At 43.0% G+C, this 17,330-nt stretch overlaps 1 long non-coding RNA gene across 1 annotated transcript; it reads left to right on the top strand.

Moving 5' to 3' along the window:
• The first annotated feature begins 13,179 nt into the window (after positions 1-13,179).
• LOC110204662 (uncharacterized) lies at positions 13,180-16,128 on the top strand. Its single transcript, XR_002323366.2, has 3 exons — positions 13,180-13,772; positions 14,370-15,398; positions 15,983-16,128. It is a non-coding gene; the product is annotated as an uncharacterized LOC110204662 (long non-coding RNA).
• Positions 16,129-17,330: the final 1,202 nt, after the last annotated feature.

Raw genomic sequence — 17,330 nt, 5'->3', positions numbered from 1 at the left:
GCAGAATTGGCTAAATGGAAAAGGAAGTCCAAAAGCTCAGTGAAGAAAATACTTCCTTAAAAAAATTGAGTGGAGCAATTGGAAGCTAGTGACTTTATGAGAAAACATTCACTTTTATAAGATTTTGAGTTCCAAATTTTTTCACACTTCTCCTTCCCCTCCCAACTCCCCAAGACAGTAAGCAATCTGATATAGGTTATACATATACAATCATATTAAACATATTTCCACATTCATCATGTTATGAAAGAAGAATCAGAACAAAAGGGGAAAACCATGAGGGAAAAAAAAATTGAAAATGGCATTCTTTGATCTACATTCGGACTCCATAGTTCTTTCTCTGGAGGTTGATAACATTTTCCATCATGAGTCCTTTGGAATTGTCTTAGATGACAGTGTTGCTGAGAAGAGCTAACAATTAATTCCATTACTATAAAACACTATTTGGGAAAACAGGAGAAGAAGAAGTCCTACTGAATTCATTTTATGATTCAAATATGGTGCTGATACCTAAACCAGGAAGAGCCAAAACAGAGAAAGAAAATTATAGACCAATTTCCTTAAAAAATATTGATGCAAAATTTTAAATAAAATATTAGCAAAAAGATTACAGCGATTTCTCCCCAGGATAATACACTATGACCAGGTTGGATTTATACCAGGAATGCAGAGTTGGTTCAATATTGGGAAAATTACCAGCACAATTGGCCATATTAATAACAAAACTAACAGAAATCATATGATTATCTCAATAGATGAAGAAAAAGCTTTTGACAAAATACAGCACCTATTTCTAGGAAAAGCACTAGACAGCATAGGAATAAATGAAGTGTTCCCTTTTTTGTTTATTTGTTTTTTTCATGAGGCAATTGGGGTTATGTGATTTGCCCAGAGTCACACAGCTAGTGAGTGTTAAGTGTCTGAGATCAGATTTGAACTCAGGTCCTTCTGACTCCAGCGCCAGTGCTCTGTCCACTGCACCACCTAGCTACCCTGAAGTTTCCTTAAAATGATAAGTAGTATCTCTCTAAAGCTATCACCAAGCATTATATGTAATGGGGATAAGGTAGAAGCTTTCCTAACAAGATGAGGGATGAAACAAGGATGCTCATCATCACCACTATTATTCAATATTGTACTAGAAATGTTAGCTTTAGCAACAAGAGAAGAAGAAATTGAGGGAAGTAGAAAAGGCAATGAGGAACCAAGGCTATCACTCTTTGCAGATGATATGATGGTATACTTAGATTGTCAACTAAAAAACTACTTGAAATACTTAATAACTTCAGCATATTTGTAGAATATAAACTAAATTCATATAAATCATCAGCATTTCTATACTTTACCACCAAAGTCCAGCATCAACAGATAGAAAACTTCCTTTCAAATACCTGTTGATAGCATAAAATATTTGAGAATATACCTACCAATACAAACCCAGGAACTATATGAACACCATCGCAAATCACTTTTCACACAAATAAAGTCAGATCTAAACAATTGGAAAAAAATATCAATTGCTCATAGGTAGGCCAAGCTAATGAAATGAAAATGTCAATTCTGCCTCAATTAATGTACTTGTTGAGTGCCATATCAATCAAACTACCATACAATGATATTATACAGCTAGGAAAAACTTTTAACACAATTCCTCTGGAAGAAGAAAAGGTCAAAAAATATCAAGGGAATTAATACAAAAATGCAAACAAGAGTGGGCCATCCATACCAGATCTAAAACCATATTATAAAGCAGCAGTCATCAAAACTATTTAGTACTGGCTAAGAAATAGAGTGGTGGATCAGTGAAATAGGTTAGGCACATGAGGCACATTAGGAAATGACTATAGTCATCTACTGTTTGATAAACACAAAGACTCCAGCTTCTGGGATAAGAACTCACACTCTCTGACAAAAACTGCTGGGAAAACTGGAAAAGAGTATGGCAGAAACTATGCACAGACTGATATATCACACCATATACCAAGATAAGATGAAAATGAACACATGATTTCTGCATAAAAGGTGATACCTTAAGCAAATTAGGAGAGCAAAGAATAGTTTACCTGTCAAATCTATGGAGAAGGGAATAATTTATGACCAAACAAGAAACAGAGAACATTATGAAATGCAAAATGAATGATTTTGATTGCATCAAATTTAAAAGTTTTTGCAAAAACAAAGCCAGTACAACCAAGATTAGAAGGAAAACAGACAGCTGGGAAACAATTTTTATAGCCAGTGTTTCTGATAAAGGCCTCATTTCTCAAAAAACAGAGAACAGAATCAAATTTATAAGAATACAAGTCAGTCCCCAATCAATAAATGGTCAAATGATATGAACAGGCAGTTTTCAGGTGAAGAAATTAAAGCCACTCATAGTTATAGGGAAAAATGCTCTAAATCATCATTGATTGAAGGAATGTATATTAAAACAACTCTGAGGTACCACCTTTCCCTTGTAAGATTGCCTAATATGACAGAAAAGGAAAATGATAAATGCTAGAGAAGATGTGGGAAACCTGGAACACTAATGCATTGTTGCTGGAATTGTGAACTGATGCAACCATTTTAGAGAGCCTAAAGAATTTTAAAACTATGTTTAACCACTGATGCAGGTATACCACTACTAGGACTGTATCCCAAAGAGATTATAAAACATGGAAAAGGACCCACATGTACAAAAATATTTATAGCAGATTTTTTCCTGTGGTGGCAAAGAATGGGAAATTGAGGGGATGCTGATCAATTGGGGAACAGTTGAACAAGCTGTGGCATATGAATGTTTTCTTCTATTTTTTCATTCTTTTGATTTTGTTTGACTGATTCTTGATGTCTCATAGAGTCATTAGCTTCCATTTGCCCAACTTCAATTTTTAAGGAAATATTTTCTTCAGTTAGCTTTTGTATCTCCTTTTCCATTTGGCCAATTCTAATTTTTAAGGAGTTGTTTTCTTCAGTGTACTTTTTTCCCGTTTTCTCAATTGTATTTTTAAAGGAATTCTTCAATTTTTCTTCTACCTATCTTATTTGAGTTTTAAAATCCTTCTCGAGCTCTTCCAAGAAGGCTTTTTGGGCTTGAGACCAATTCACATTCCCCTCTGAGGTTTCAGATGTAGATATATTGACAATGTTGTCCTCTCCTGAATTTGTGGTTTGATCTTCGCTGTCACCAAGATACTTCTTTATGGTCATTGTTTTTCTTTGTTGCTTCTTGCTCGTGATGTTTGTCTTTTTTTCCAGCTTTTCAAGTTGATCTCTGCTTCTGGGGCACCGGTGACACTGTACCAAGCTTCTTGTGCTGGAGTCTAGGGGCCTGGTTATTGGTTTTGTGCTCTGGGGCCTCAGATGCTGGCAGCTGGCAGTTGTAGCCATCTGGTAGTTTACCTGGTGCTGAGCTGGAGCTGCTACTGGCAGTTGTTTTGTGCCTGGTGTTGTGCTTGCTTGCTTCACAAGCCTCGGGCTCAGGACCTCCCCCTGGTTTGGTGAAGTGGGGCTTGCAGGTGGCTAGCCAAGCCTCTTCCAGTCCTGTACTGGTCCCATTCAGCCACAGCAAGAGTGACCTTTCCCCTTAATCCTCCTAGTCTCCCCAGCTAAAAGACTGCTGTGTCTCCTCTTTCTGCTGGCTCCACTATTCTAGGATTTTTCCTGGGGCAATGTTCTCTGGGTTTTCAAGGTCAATAAGGAAGGATGAGAGAGACTTACTGCTTACTCTTCCATCTTGGCTCCCTGAAGTCAAAATAGGTGACTTTCAAATATTCTGTCTATGGGCTTATAGCTCCAGGAGCAGTGGCTTCTGCTGCTGCAGATTCAGTCACTCCCAAGGCCTGCTCTTGATTTGCTGGGGTGAAGGCTGGACAACGCTCCTCTCCCACCCAAGTCCTGCAGACCTTTGCTACTGACCTTCTAAGTTGTCTTTGGCGTTTGTGGGTTGAGGAGTCTGGAAATCACTAATGTTTCCAGGGATTCAGTCCCCCAAACGTCACTAGGGCTAGGTCTGTGCTCTCATGGTCGGCTGCACTCCTCTCTCAGCCCAGTGCAACAGACTCTTCTTGTCAACCTTCCCAGCTGTCTTGGACTGGAAATCTGCCTCACTCTGTTTCTTTGTGGGTTGTGACACTCTAGAATTTGTTCAGAGTCACTTTTAAACAGTATTTTGAGGGCTTTGAGGGAGAGCTCAAATAAGTCACTGCTTGCACTCAGCTGTCTTGGCTCCACCCCCTGTGGCACATAAAAGTAGTGGAATACTATTGTGCTATGAGAAATGATGAGCAGGTGGATTTCAGAAAAAAACAAAACAAAACTGGAAAGACTTACATGAACTGATACTGAGTAAAGTAAGCAGAACCAGGAGAACACTGCACAATGTAACAGCCCCATTGTGCAATGAGTCAATATGATTGATTTAGCTTTTTTCACCAATAGACTGATGTGAATTTCAACAAAGAATTTTGTTCTCCTTTCCATTCCAAGGTCTCGCAGGGACAGAAGACGAAGGAAAATCTTCAAGAACTTTGTCTGTATGGAAAAGCTGCAACAATTAGCAAAGACTTCTTAGGCTCAAAAATTTTGAGAAAGCCCTAAGTCGATGACGGCCAAAGAAAATCTGAATCATCAGTTCCTTGTTCATTGGCTTTTAAGTCAGTTCACTCTGGAAAAGTCCTATTTATTGAGCCCTTACTGCCTGTCCAGCACAGGGCTAGGCTCTGTGGAGAGAGGAAGGTAAAGAAAGAGATAGAGAAAGGTGAGGATTAAGGGAACAGCATTCCCTAGAAAGTATTGTGTCCACTTGGCTCACAAAACTAAATGGGCTTGCTGTTTGTTCTCCTTCCAATTTCCCATCACCTTGGAATCATCACATTAGACATTGCTTTTTCATAACAACACTCCTTACCTGGACACAGAAGGGGAAGTGGGGGTCTTACCTATTTCACTGATCCACCACTCTATTTCTTAGCCAGTACTAAATAGTTTTGATGACTGCTGCTTTATAATATGGTTTTAGATCTGGTATGGATGGCCCACTCTTGTTTGCATTTTTGTATTAATTCCCTTGATATTTTTTGACCTTTTCTTCTTCCAGAGGAATTGTGTTAAAATTTTTTCCTAGCTGTATAATATCATTGTATGGTAGTTTGATTGATATGGCACTCAACAAGTACATTAATTGAGGCAGAATTGACATTTTCATTTCATTAGCTTGGCCTACCTATGAGCAATTGATATTTTTTTCCAATTGTTTAGATCTGACTTTATTTGTGTGAAAAGTGATTTGCGATGGTGTTCATATAGTTCCTGGGTTTGTATTGGTAGGTATATTCTCAAATATTTTATGCTATCGTCAGGTATTTGAAAGGAAGTTTTCTATCTGTTGATGCTGGACTTTGGTGGTAAAGTATAGAAATGCTGATGATTTATATGAATTTAGTTTATGTTCTACAAATATGCTGAAGTTATTAAGTATTTCAAGTAGTTTTTTAGTTGACAATCTAAGTATACCATCATATCATCTGCAAAGAGTGATAGCTTTGGTTCCTCATTGCCTTTTCTACTTCCTTCAATTTCTTCTTCTCTTGTTGCTAAAGCTAACATTTCTAGTACAATATTGAATAATAGTGGTGATGATGAGCATCCTTGTTTCATCCCTCATCTTGTTAGGAAAGCTTCTACCTTATCCCCATTACATATAATGCTTGGTGATAGCTTTAGAGAGATACTACTTATCATTTTAAGGAAACTTCAGGGTAGCTAGGTGGTGCAGTGCACAGAGCACTGGCGCTGGAGTCAGAAGGACTCAAATCTGATCTCAGACACTTAACACTCACTAGCTGTGTGACTCTGGGCAAATCACATAACCCCAATTGCCTCATGAAAAAAACAAATAAACAAAAAAGGGAACACTTCATTTATTCCTATGCTGTCTAGTGCTTTTCCTAGAAATAGGTGCTGTATTTTGTCAAAAGCTTTTTCTTCATCTATTGAGATAATCATATGATTTCTGTTAGTTTTGTTATTAATATGGCCAATTGTGCTGGTAATTTTCCCAATATTGAACCAACTCTGCATTCCTGGTATAAATCCAACCTGGTCATAGTGTATTATCCTGGGGAGAAATCGCTGTAATCTTTTTGCTAATATTTTATTTAAAATTTTGCATCAATATTTTTTAAGGAAATTGGTCTATAATTTTCTTTCTCTGTTTTGGCTCTTCCTGGTTTAGGTATCAGCACCATATTTGAATCATAAAATGAATTCAGTAGGACTTCTTCTTCTCCTGTTTTCCCAAATAGTGTTTTATAGTAATGGAATTAATTGTTAGCTCTTCTCAGCAACACTGTCATCTAAGACAATTCCAAAGGACTCATGATGGAAAATGTTATCAACCTCCAGAGAAAGAACTATGGAGTCCGAATGTAGATCAAAGAATGCCATTTTCAATTTTTTTTTCCCTCATGGTTTTCCCCTTTTGTTCTGATTCTTCTTTCATAACATGATGAATGTGGAAATATGTTTAATATGATTGTATATGTATAACCTATATCAGATTGCTTACTGTCTTGGGGAGTTGGGAGGGGAAGGAGAAGTGTGAAAAAATTTGGAACTCAAAATCTTATAAAAGTGAATGTTTTCTCATAAAGTCACTAGCTTCCAATTGCTCCACTCAATTTTTTTAAGGAAGTATTTTCTTCACTGAGCTTTTGGACTTCCTTTTCCATTTAGCCAATTCTGCTTTTTAAGGCATTCTTCTCCTCATTGGCTTTTTGGACCTCTTATGCCGTTTAGGTTAGGCTATTTTTCAGGTGTTAATTTCTTCGACATTTTTTGGGTCTCTTTAAGTAAGCTGTTGACTTGTTTTTCATGATTTTCTTGCATCACTCTCATTTCTCTTCCTAGTTTTTCTTCTACTTCTCTTACTTCCTTCTCAAAATCTTTTTTGAGCTCTTCCATTGCCATTTTCTTGGAGGCTTTGGATGTAGGAGCGTTGACTTTGTTGAATTCTTCTGGTTGTACGTTGTATGGAAGTTAGTGACTTCATGAGAAATCAAGGCGTCGTAAAACAAATCCAAAAGAATGAAAAAAAAAGGAAAACAATGTGAAATATCTCATTGGAAAAACAACTGACCTGAAAAATAGATCCAGGAGAGAGAACTTAAAAATTATTGGACTGTCTGAAAGCCATGATCAAAAACCATCATCGTTCAAGGAATTATGAAGGAAATCTGCCCTGATATTTTAGAACCAGAGGGCAAAATAGAAATTGAAAGAATCCACCAATCACCTCCTGAGAGATCTCCAAAGGAAAACCAGGAATAATGTAGCCAAATTCCAGAATTCCCAGCTCAAGGAGAAAAAATTGCAAGCAGCCAGAAGAAACAATTCAAGCATTGTGGAGACAGAATCAGGATAACACAAGATTTAGCAGCTTCTACATTAAGGGACTGCAGGGCTTGGAATAGAATATCCCGGAGTGCAAAGGAGATAGGATTACAACCAAGAATCACCTATGCAGAAAAACTGAGTATAATCCTGCAGGGTAAAAAATGGTTATTCAGTGAAATAGAGGGCTTTCAAGCTTTCCTGATGAAAAGACCAGAGCTGAATAGAAAATTTGACTTCCAAATAGAAGACTCAAGAGAAACATGAAGAGGAAAACAGGAAAGAGAAATCATAAAGGACTTATTAAGGTTGAACTGTTTACATTCTTGCATACCTGTCTTAAAACTTTCATTACAATGCAACATTCCATCTCTATACAAGATGACACCAAAAATTGCCAAATTCTGCAATGTCAATTTTGACCACATGATGGCACTAAAGACCGTGCTATAATATCCTTGGATGTGATTTTTTTTTTTTTTTTTTTTTGAACACCAAATGTCACCAAAAGATTGTGACATATTCTTTAGTGGCACTAGTTGGCTTAAAAACCCTTTATTCAAAGCCTACCATGTGCCACACTCTGCTCTGGGTGCTAGGAGTCCAGAAATAGCAAGGAAAAAGTCCCTGCCCTCAGAGAAAAGTGTATCCTATTGATGGAGACCACCTCTGTGTGAGTAATAAAAACTCAGTAAACATGGCCCTCAGAAAGAAGAAGGAGACAAGTCTCACCATTCCTTTCTAGAGGTGAAAGGTCCACAGGGATGGCAGCATGAATTCATTTTCAGACATGTTCAATATACCGATTCATTCTACTGAATTATGTTTTAAAATTCTTTTTCTTGTATAGAGCCATCGCTCTCTGTATACTTTTGTTGTTCAGTTATTTCCCAATCCTGTGAGACTCTTTGTGACCGCATTGGGGCAACATCAGTGCAACATCAGGTAAACATCGAGGGCCTACAGCTCCTGGGACAAGAATCCCGAAACAGTGCCTTTTCCATCCTGGGAACAGAGCTCAAATTTAAAAGAAAGGGAAAAGATCAAAAAGAGATGAGCAAAAACCATCAAAAGGTGTTGAGGTGTTGATGTGCTATTGAATTTCTGGCAAACTGCTTTTCTTTTATCCCATGTGTTTTTTTTTCATCAGATACTGTGTACTCCCTTCTCTCCCCCGCACCCCCGACTCAATTGCTGTCTTTGAATTTATTAAACATGAATTTATTTTCTTTTATTTTTTGCTTCTGTGCATTGCATAACTAATCTTTTCCATTGATCAACCTCTCACATTTTAACAAGTTCTAGCTGTTTTCCAGGGAGCTAGGTGTCCCACTGGGCCTGAAGTCAAGAAGAATCATCTCCTTGAGTTCAGACCTGGCCTCAGACACTTACCAGCTGTGTGACCCTGGGCAAGTCACTTCACCCTATTTCCATCAGTTCCTCATCTGTCAGATGAACTCAGAAGAAAATGGCAAACCACTCCAGTATGTCTGTGAAGAAAAGCCCAAATAGGGTCAGGAGAAGTCAGACAGGACTAAACAACAACAATAATTGTTTTCACAATCATGGATTTGTGGTATAGCTTGGAATTGGCAGTGATAATCACTAATTCAAACCTCTTTCTTTCCTCCTTCCCAGCCTCCATTATTACCCTTGAAGTGCTCGACCTCTTTTTAGACTTTTTTATTGATATTTACTGTGTCTGACATCACCAAGGTGTCCCATGTATCCCTCCCTCTCCCCATCCTCAAGAGCTATGTCATGTGACAAATAGTATTTTGTTGTTGTTGTTCCAGGGAGGAAACGTGAACACAATGGATCAATGCATTTGGGAAAAGGCGCTCAATGTGTAACACCTGTGGACCTCTCATGTCCTGGATGGTTTAGGTTAGTGGTGTCTTCTCCTGTCTACTTTTCAGTTCCACTTGAACTTTAACATTTTGTTACACATACATTAAATTTTTTGTATCTCATTCTTTCGTTGTAGTTACCGTGTATATATTCTGTTTTCTTGGCTCTGCTTAATTCACTCTGCATCTCTTCGCAAAGATCTTTCTTTACTTCTCCGTACTCATCACACACATAATTTCTTACTGCATGGTGGCAGTATTCTGTGCCTTTCATGTTCCAGGTCTTGTTTAGCCATTGCCCAGTTGATGAGCATCTACTTTGTTTCCAATTCATAGCTGTCTCAAAGAGTGCTGTTATGAGAATTTTTGCATATATGGGGGACTTTTTTTTCTTATTGATGACTTCCTTGGGGTGTAATGCAGTCATTGTTTTATAGATTTTGTGGACATTTTTGTTACTTTCTTTACAGAATTCCAAATTACTTTCCAAAAGAATGTGTCATCTCACAGCTCCACTAGTAAGGTACTAGTGTGTATATATTCCCACAGCATTGTTTAGGTGTCAAAAACATATTTGTGCCATAAAAGGAATTGGATAGGACTCCTTCTTTACCTGCTGTTTCATATAGTTTATAGAGTACTGGGATGAAACGTTTTTAAATGTTTAGTAAAATTTACTTTCAAATCCACCTGGTCCTGGAGATTTTTTTCCCAGGGAGCTCAATTATACCTCATTCAATTTCTTCTTTTAAGGGAGGGTTATTTAAGAATTCTATTTCCTCTTCTGTTAACGTGGGCAGTTTATATTTTTGTAAGTATTCTTCCATCTCACATAGATTGTCACTTTTGCTGGCATAGGATTGGGCAAAATAACTCCTAAGCATTGCTTGAATTTCACCTTCATTGGTTATGCATCCCTCCTATGTAAGATAGATTGCTACACTCAACTGAATATGTGTTATTCCCTCTTGGAGCGAAATCCATTGAGAGTAAAGTTCAAGCAATGCTCAGCAGTCTCCCCTCTTTCCCTCCATTGTAATTGCTCTTCTGCACCTTTAAATGGGATATAATTTACCCCATTCTTCCTCTCCCTTCCCTCTTCTCCCAGTGCAACTCTCCTTTTCACCCTTTAATGTTTTTGTATCATCCCATCGAAGTCAATTTATATTCAGACCCTCTGTTATTGTAAACTCCTTCTAACTGCCCTAACAGAAATACAGTTATTAAGAGTTAACAAGTGTCATCTACCCTGTAGGGATGTAAACGACAGAGTGAATGACTTACATTCTTGCTTTCCTCTTCAACTTTTTATGGCTCTCTTGTGTCTTATATTTGGAAATTGAATTTTCTCTTTAGCTCTGCTCTTTTCAAGAGGAATGTTTGAATGTCCCCTATTTCATTGAATGCCCATTTGCCCCCCTGAAAGATTATATTCAGTTTTACTGGGTAGTTGATTCTTGGTTGAAATCCAAGCTCTTTTACCTTCCAGAATATCTTATTCCAACCCCTCTGACATTATGCATGTTTACTCGGTGTGTACTCTGGCCTTTGGGAATCCATAGTGATAGCAGTAACTTAACCCCTAACTGAAAAATGTTTTATTGATGCCCTTTAAGGAAACCAACTGAACCCCTTCTTCATGGAAGGAATGTTCCCAGTAGCTAGCTTATGGGGCAACAAAATCGGGAGGAAGCTCCTGGCTAAAGACCTTCAGGAAATCCTTGTATTTTGGTGAGAATTCCTTCTCATTGTTCCTGAAGGAAGTCTGTTTGGTTGAAACAAAAATCTTGGGTGTCTCCTGAGCATGCTTAGAGTCCTTTTCCATGGGGAAGCCTACCTTGGCTGGAGCTCCATACGGCACTTGTTTTGTATGGACATAACCACCCAAATACCACCTCTACAGGGTACAGCCTTGCCGTACCTCTCAGAGTCATGCATCCATCCCTTAGAACTCTCTGCCTGTCAAATCAGGGGGAGCCTTTCCTGCTTCCCAGGCCCCCTCCCAGAAGATGGCTTCCTTAAAGTAGCCACCCTCTTAGACAGGGCCTAGTGTAGAAAGGGCCTCTCCTGTTTGTGCAAAAATGGACAAAAACAGACATTTTCCAAGGATGCTAACAAAAATCTACAGAATGAAGAAGCACAGAGATCAACACCTCCTCATTAAAAAGGAGGGAGAGGATTGAGAGATGTTCTCAAGGTCCATATCAAACAAGTTTAACACTGACAGGAATACTTGTGGAACACAGAGATATAGCACTTCCTTTAGCAATAGTAAAAGTAGGTTAAAAGAAATCAATAGATATTCATCCCTGGATGTGTCCATGTGTATGTGAAAGTGGTCAGTCTCTGGGGGAAGACTATAAAGTAGCAAAGATCCAAGAGTGAAGTCCAGATGCACTCAGTAGGTGACATTCCACAGGATTTCAACCAACAAGGTGTGTATACAGAGAACCCCGAAAAACGTGCTGGTCACGTGGGTTCGTTTGTAGAAATGGAGGGGATTTCTGATGACAATCCCATATAAGGTCATTCTGAGGAGAAAGTATAGATTGTGCTTAAAGAGGCCATATGTAGCAATCAGCACAGACCACGGAAGGAAGTGGTAGAAACTGAGCACCACTTCACTGCAGGTTGTAAAACAATAGTACCTAATCAATACTTAGCAAGACATGAACTTAGCAAAGTGGAATTATCCCTCAGAAGCTCAATATCTTTCCAAGGAGAACAGGTGAAATGTTGATGTTACAAATGCAGATCTCAGCATATCCTTGGGAATTCAGAAACAAATTGTACTGGAACTGGAACTTTGTCACGAAACAAAACTATTGGCCCCATCTCCTAGTCATGCCATTGATCCATAAAACAACCAAGAACAATGTGGGGGTTTTTTTGGCTTTTTTTTGAAGGCAATTGGGGTTAAGTGACTTGCCCAAGGTCACACAGCTAGTAAGTGTCAAGTGGTAGGTCTGAGGCTAGATTTGAACTCAGGTCCTCTTGACTTCAGGGCCGGTGCTCCATCCACTGGGCCACCTAGCTGCCCCAAGAACAATGTTTTTAATAGCATAGCAAGTGTTCCTAGTCTCTAAGTTGCATGGATGAAAAGCTTGCAACATATACAGACCTAGGGGAAGAAATGAAGATCACAGGGGAACAGCCTGAGGAACATGTGATCCCCACAGTCCTGTCTCCTCCTAGAATTGTCCTAAAGATGTATTCCTGGAGCCTGCAGCAGAGAAGTTAATATCCCAATACTTTTATTGAGTTACAAAAGACAGTAATTCTGTGCAGTGATCTGAAGAATGTTAAGCAGAAAAGAATCAATGGCATGATATGTAAACTGCATCCAAAAACTAACAGAGATGAATAATAATGATAAGAAGAAGAAAGACTTCTATAGTGCTTCATGGTTTGAAAAGACATTTGCAAAACATCTCCTTTAAACCTTACAACCACCCTGTAACTTACTCAGCCTAGGTATTATTATCACCTCCATTTTACAGATGTGAACATTGAAGTTTAGAGAGTTTAAGTGGCTTGCCTTTGGCCACACAATGAGTCTAGGTCTTGTGTCTCCAATTCCAGGCGTCTCTCCACTGTGCCAATTCACTAATGGGAGGGTATCTGGTTTTGGAGAGAATAAAACCCCAAATCTGAGAGAGTTTTAGAAAGAAAAGTATGAAGTCCCTTGGTGGAGGAGGCTGAGCCAGAAACGAGGGTGTGGCTCCCTCTTGTCCAGGCTCTGGAAGGTTTATATTATGTAGCATTTAGACCAGAGAACCCGCACATGAATATCGGGGCAAATGTGCTGCTTTCCTGAGTGCCCCCCTATCCCTCCTAGCCCAGCCTGATCTTTGTCTCCTCTTGCCTGGACAAAGGAGGCTGAGCCGCACCCTTTCCCCGGACCAGCCCTTTCTTTCTCTGCTCTGGAAGTTGAGAGGAATCCAAGGGCCATTCAAGGGTTGCTGGTTTGCAGATCTTGCTGCAGCTTCTGTGCTCTCCCCTTTCTTGGAGCCCAGGACAGCCCTCCCTCGACCTCCCCCTTCCCTTCCTTCTTCCCCCTCCCAGTGTCCCTAAAGGGGCCCACCTTCAAGAGCTCCTAGCTGAGCTGAGCTGCTGCCCCCACCCCCAGTCCCAGCAGCTTGCTCTCAGGAGCCTGGGAACCGGATCAGCCCCAGGGCCACTTCCAGATGGAAGACGCACCTGCGGCCCACTTCCCTGGTCTGTTTGGCTGATGGGGGCAGAAAGAAATGACTGGCGGGGGGGCTCCCCACTGCTCTGAGCCTGATGTCACAGAGCCTTCTCCTCTCCCTCCGCCCTTCCCCCTCTGCTCTGAGAGACTAGCCCCGCCCTACAGTGACGTCACTGTACCCACCCTCTCTCACCATCTTGGAAGTCTTTGTCTCTGGTGGAGGCTATGAGTGGGGTGAGCAGCTGGAGGTCCGAGTGCCCCCCCACTTTCCTTCTCCACACCCCTCCCCTCCGTTACCCCCATCTTCCAGACTGACAGATCCGGAGGGTCCTGCAAGTGTCGAAGTGTCTGTGAGCGAGGTGAGTGCCCCCTCCCTGCTCCTGCCTCAGCCCCTCCCTTTCTTCTCCTTCTCTTCTCTCCACCACAAAATTTTCATGAAGCCGAGGACGCCCCCTCCGCAATTTGCTTCTCTTAATGATCAGGATGTGGTTTCTAAGGGTGAGTGGAAGGTCCTGGGAGTATGGATACCTTTGTTTATGCCTGTGTTGTGTCCGTAGGTAGGATCGTCTGTGGGGGGGGGGTATGAATGTTTCAGTGTGTGTACGTGTGTATGTATGGGGGGGTGCTCCGTGTGCCTACTCCCCCAGGGCTGCTTCTCCCTGGAGCTTCCTGCCTTCCCAGGCCTTTGTGTGGAGGTCTGGGGCTTGGGGGGTGGTGACGTGAAGTGGAGTGGAGGCCAGCAGGGAGAAGCCTTTGGAGACACTCCCTGCCTCCCCCCCTCAGGTGGATGTTTCCATCGTTTCTTCCTCCCTTCCTCCCATCCTTGGCTTGGCCTTGAGGCTGGGGAGAGAGGACACAGTCTAGGACCTCTTCCCCTCCCCTTCTCCTTGTCACCTCTTTTGTTTGGTGTCCTTTACTTTAATGGTATATTGATTTTTTGTTCTGGTTTCCACCAGGGCCTGGTGAATGGGGAGTTTCCACGTACTTTGCTGTGGAACAGAAAGAGGGGACTGTTCCTGAACCTGCGGATCTCTGTGATTTACAGCCTGAAAGAAAAGAGTTGTTTTAATGTGCACTTCTCTAATTACAAGGAATTTGGAGCATTTTGTCTCCCGTTTGTAGAGGACACTGAGCCAGAAAAGAGGATGTGCCTCTCTCTTGTCCAGGGTCTGCAAGGTTTATATTATATAGGATTTATGCCAGAGTACCCTCACATGAACAGCCAGGGCAGACAAGCTGCCTCCCTTGGTGCCCCAATCTCCCTCACCCCCTTCCCCGCCCAGATCTTTGTCTCCTTTTGGCGGGAGAAAAGAGGCTGAGCCGCACCCTTTCCCCGGACCAGCCCTTTCTTTCTCTGCTCTGGAAGTTGAGAGGAATCCAAGCGCCATTCAAGGGTTGCTGGTTTGCAGATCTTGCTGCAGCTTCTGTGCTCTCCCCTTTCTTGGAGCCCAGGACAGCCCTCCCTCGACCTCCCCCTTCCCTTCCTTCTTCCCCCTCCCAGTGTCCCTAAAGGGGCCCACCTTCAAGAGCTCCTAGCTGAGCTGAGCTGCTGCCCCCACCCCCAGTCCCAGCAGCTTGCTCTCAGGAGCCTGGGAACCGGATCAGCCCCAGGGCCACTTCCAGATGGAAGACGCACCTGCGGCCCACTTCCCTGGTCTGTTTGGCTGATGGGGGCAGAAAGAAATGACTGGCGGGGGGGCTCCCCACTGCTCTGAGCCTGATGTCACAGAGCCTTCTCCTCTCCCTCCGCCCTTCCCCCTCTGCTCTGAGAGACTAGCCCCGCCCTACAGTGACGTCACTGTACCCACCCTCTCTCACCATCTTGGAAGTCTTTGTCTCTGGTGGAGGCTATGAGTGGGGTGAGCAGCTGGAGGTCCGAGTGCCCCCCCCACTTTCCTTCTCCACACCCCTCCCCTCCGTTACCCCCATCTTCCAGACTGACAGATCCGGAGGGTCCTGCAAGTGTCGAAGTGTCTGTGAGCGAGGTGAGTGCCCCCTCCCTGCTCCTGCCTCAGCCCCTCCCTTTCTTCTTCTCTTCTCTCCACCACAAAATTTTCATGAAGCCGAGGACGCCCCCTCCACAATTTGCTTCTCTTAATGATCAGGATGTGGTTTCTAAGGGTGAGTGGAAGGTCCTGGGAGTATGGATACCTTTGTTTATGCCTGTGTTGTGTCCGTAGGTAGGATCGTCTGTGGGGGGGGGGTATGAATGTTTCAGTGTGTGTATGTATGGGGGGGTGCTCCGTGTGCCTACTCCCCCAGGGCTGCTTCTCCCTGGAGCTTCCTGCCTTCCCAGGCCTTTGTGTGGAGGTCTGGGGCTTGGGGGGTGGTGACGTGAAGTGGAGTGGAGGCCAGCAGGGAGAAGCCTTTGGAGACACTCCCTGCCTCCCCCCCTCAGGTGGATGTTTCCATCGTTTCTTCCTCCCTTCCTCCCATCCTTGGCTTGGCCTTGAGGCTGGGAGAGAGGACACAGTCTAGGACTCTTCCCCTCCCCTTCTCCTTGTCACCTCTTTTGTTTGGTGTCCTTTACTTTAATGGTATATTGATTTTTTGTTCTGGTTTCCACCAGGGCCTGGTGAATGGGGAGTTTCCACGTACTTGCTGTGGAACAGAAAGAGGGGACTGTTCCTGAACCTGCGGATCTCTGTGATTTACAGCCTGAAAGAAAAGAGTTGTTTTAATGTGCACTTCTCTAATTACAAGGAATTTGGAGCATTTTGTCTCCCGTTTGTAGAGGACACTGAGCCAGAAAAGAGGATGTGCCTCCCTCTTGTCCAGGGTCTGCAAGGTTTATATTATATAGGATTTATGCCAGAGTACCCTCACATGAACAGCCAGGGCAGACAAGCTGCCTCCCTTGGTGCCCCAATCTCCCTCACCCCCTTCCCCGCCCAGATCTTTGTCTCCTTTTGGCGGGAGAAAAGAGGCTGAGTCCCGCCCCTTCCTTAGACCTCCCCCAACACTTTCTCTGCTCTGGGGATTGTGAGGAATCCAAGTTCCATTCACTACTGCTTTGCAGATGCTGCTGCAGCTACTGTTCTCTTCCCTTTTGTGGAGCCCAGGGCACCCCTCCCTCCCCTCCCCCATGCCCTCTTTGTCCTCCCCCTCCCAGTTTGCATAAAGGGGCCGATCCTCAAGAACTGCAAGCTGAGCTCTGCTGCCGCTTCCCACCCCATTCCCAGCAGCCTGTCCTCGTGAACCTGGGACCCTGGTCAGCGCCAGGGCCACTTCCACGTGGAAGATGCACCTGCGGTCCGCTTCCCTATTCTGTTTGGGTCATGGAGGTAGAGAGAAATGACTGGGAGGGCTCCCCACTGCTTTGGGCGTGATATCAGGAACCCCCTCCTCTCTTCCTTCTTTGCTCTGGAGGAGACTAGCCCCGCCCTGCAGTGACGTCACAGAGTCCCGGCCTGAAGGAGGGGGTGGGGCTCTCCTACCTTCTATTAAGTGTGAGTTTCTTTGTCTCTGGAGGAGGATGTGAGTAGCATGGAAAGCTAGAGGTCTCCTTGCCCCTCCACACCCCTCCCCTTCGTTACCCCATCTTGCAGACTGACGTATCCTGAGGGTCCTACTAATGCCTAAGTGTTTCTGAGGGAGGTAAGTGCCCCCTCCCCTGGTCCTGCCTCAGCCTCCCCCTTTTTTCTCCTTTTCTTCCTTTCTCCCCCCCCAACCTTTTCATGAATCAGACCCTCGACCCTCCCCAATTAGTGCTCAGGAGGTTGGGTGTAATGGTGGGTGGAAGATCCTGGAGTATCAATGCTTTTGTTTATGCCTCTGTTGTATATGTAGGTTGTATAATCTGTGTGTGTGTGTGTGTGTAAGACAGAGGCTGGTGGGGGGAGCGTGTGTCTTTTGTGGGTGTGTGCTCCTGTGCCTGCTTCCCTATGGCTGCTTCTGCCTGGGGCTTCCTGCCTGCC

Source organism: Phascolarctos cinereus, unplaced genomic scaffold (genome assembly GCF_003287225.1).
Source record: "Phascolarctos cinereus isolate Bilbo 61053 unplaced genomic scaffold, phaCin_HiC Scaffold_826;HRSCAF=1478, whole genome shotgun sequence".
NCBI lineage: Eukaryota > Metazoa > Chordata > Mammalia > Diprotodontia > Phascolarctidae > Phascolarctos > Phascolarctos cinereus.
The sequence above is the reverse complement of the archived record's forward strand: the minus strand, read 5'-3'. Positions and strand labels throughout refer to the sequence as shown.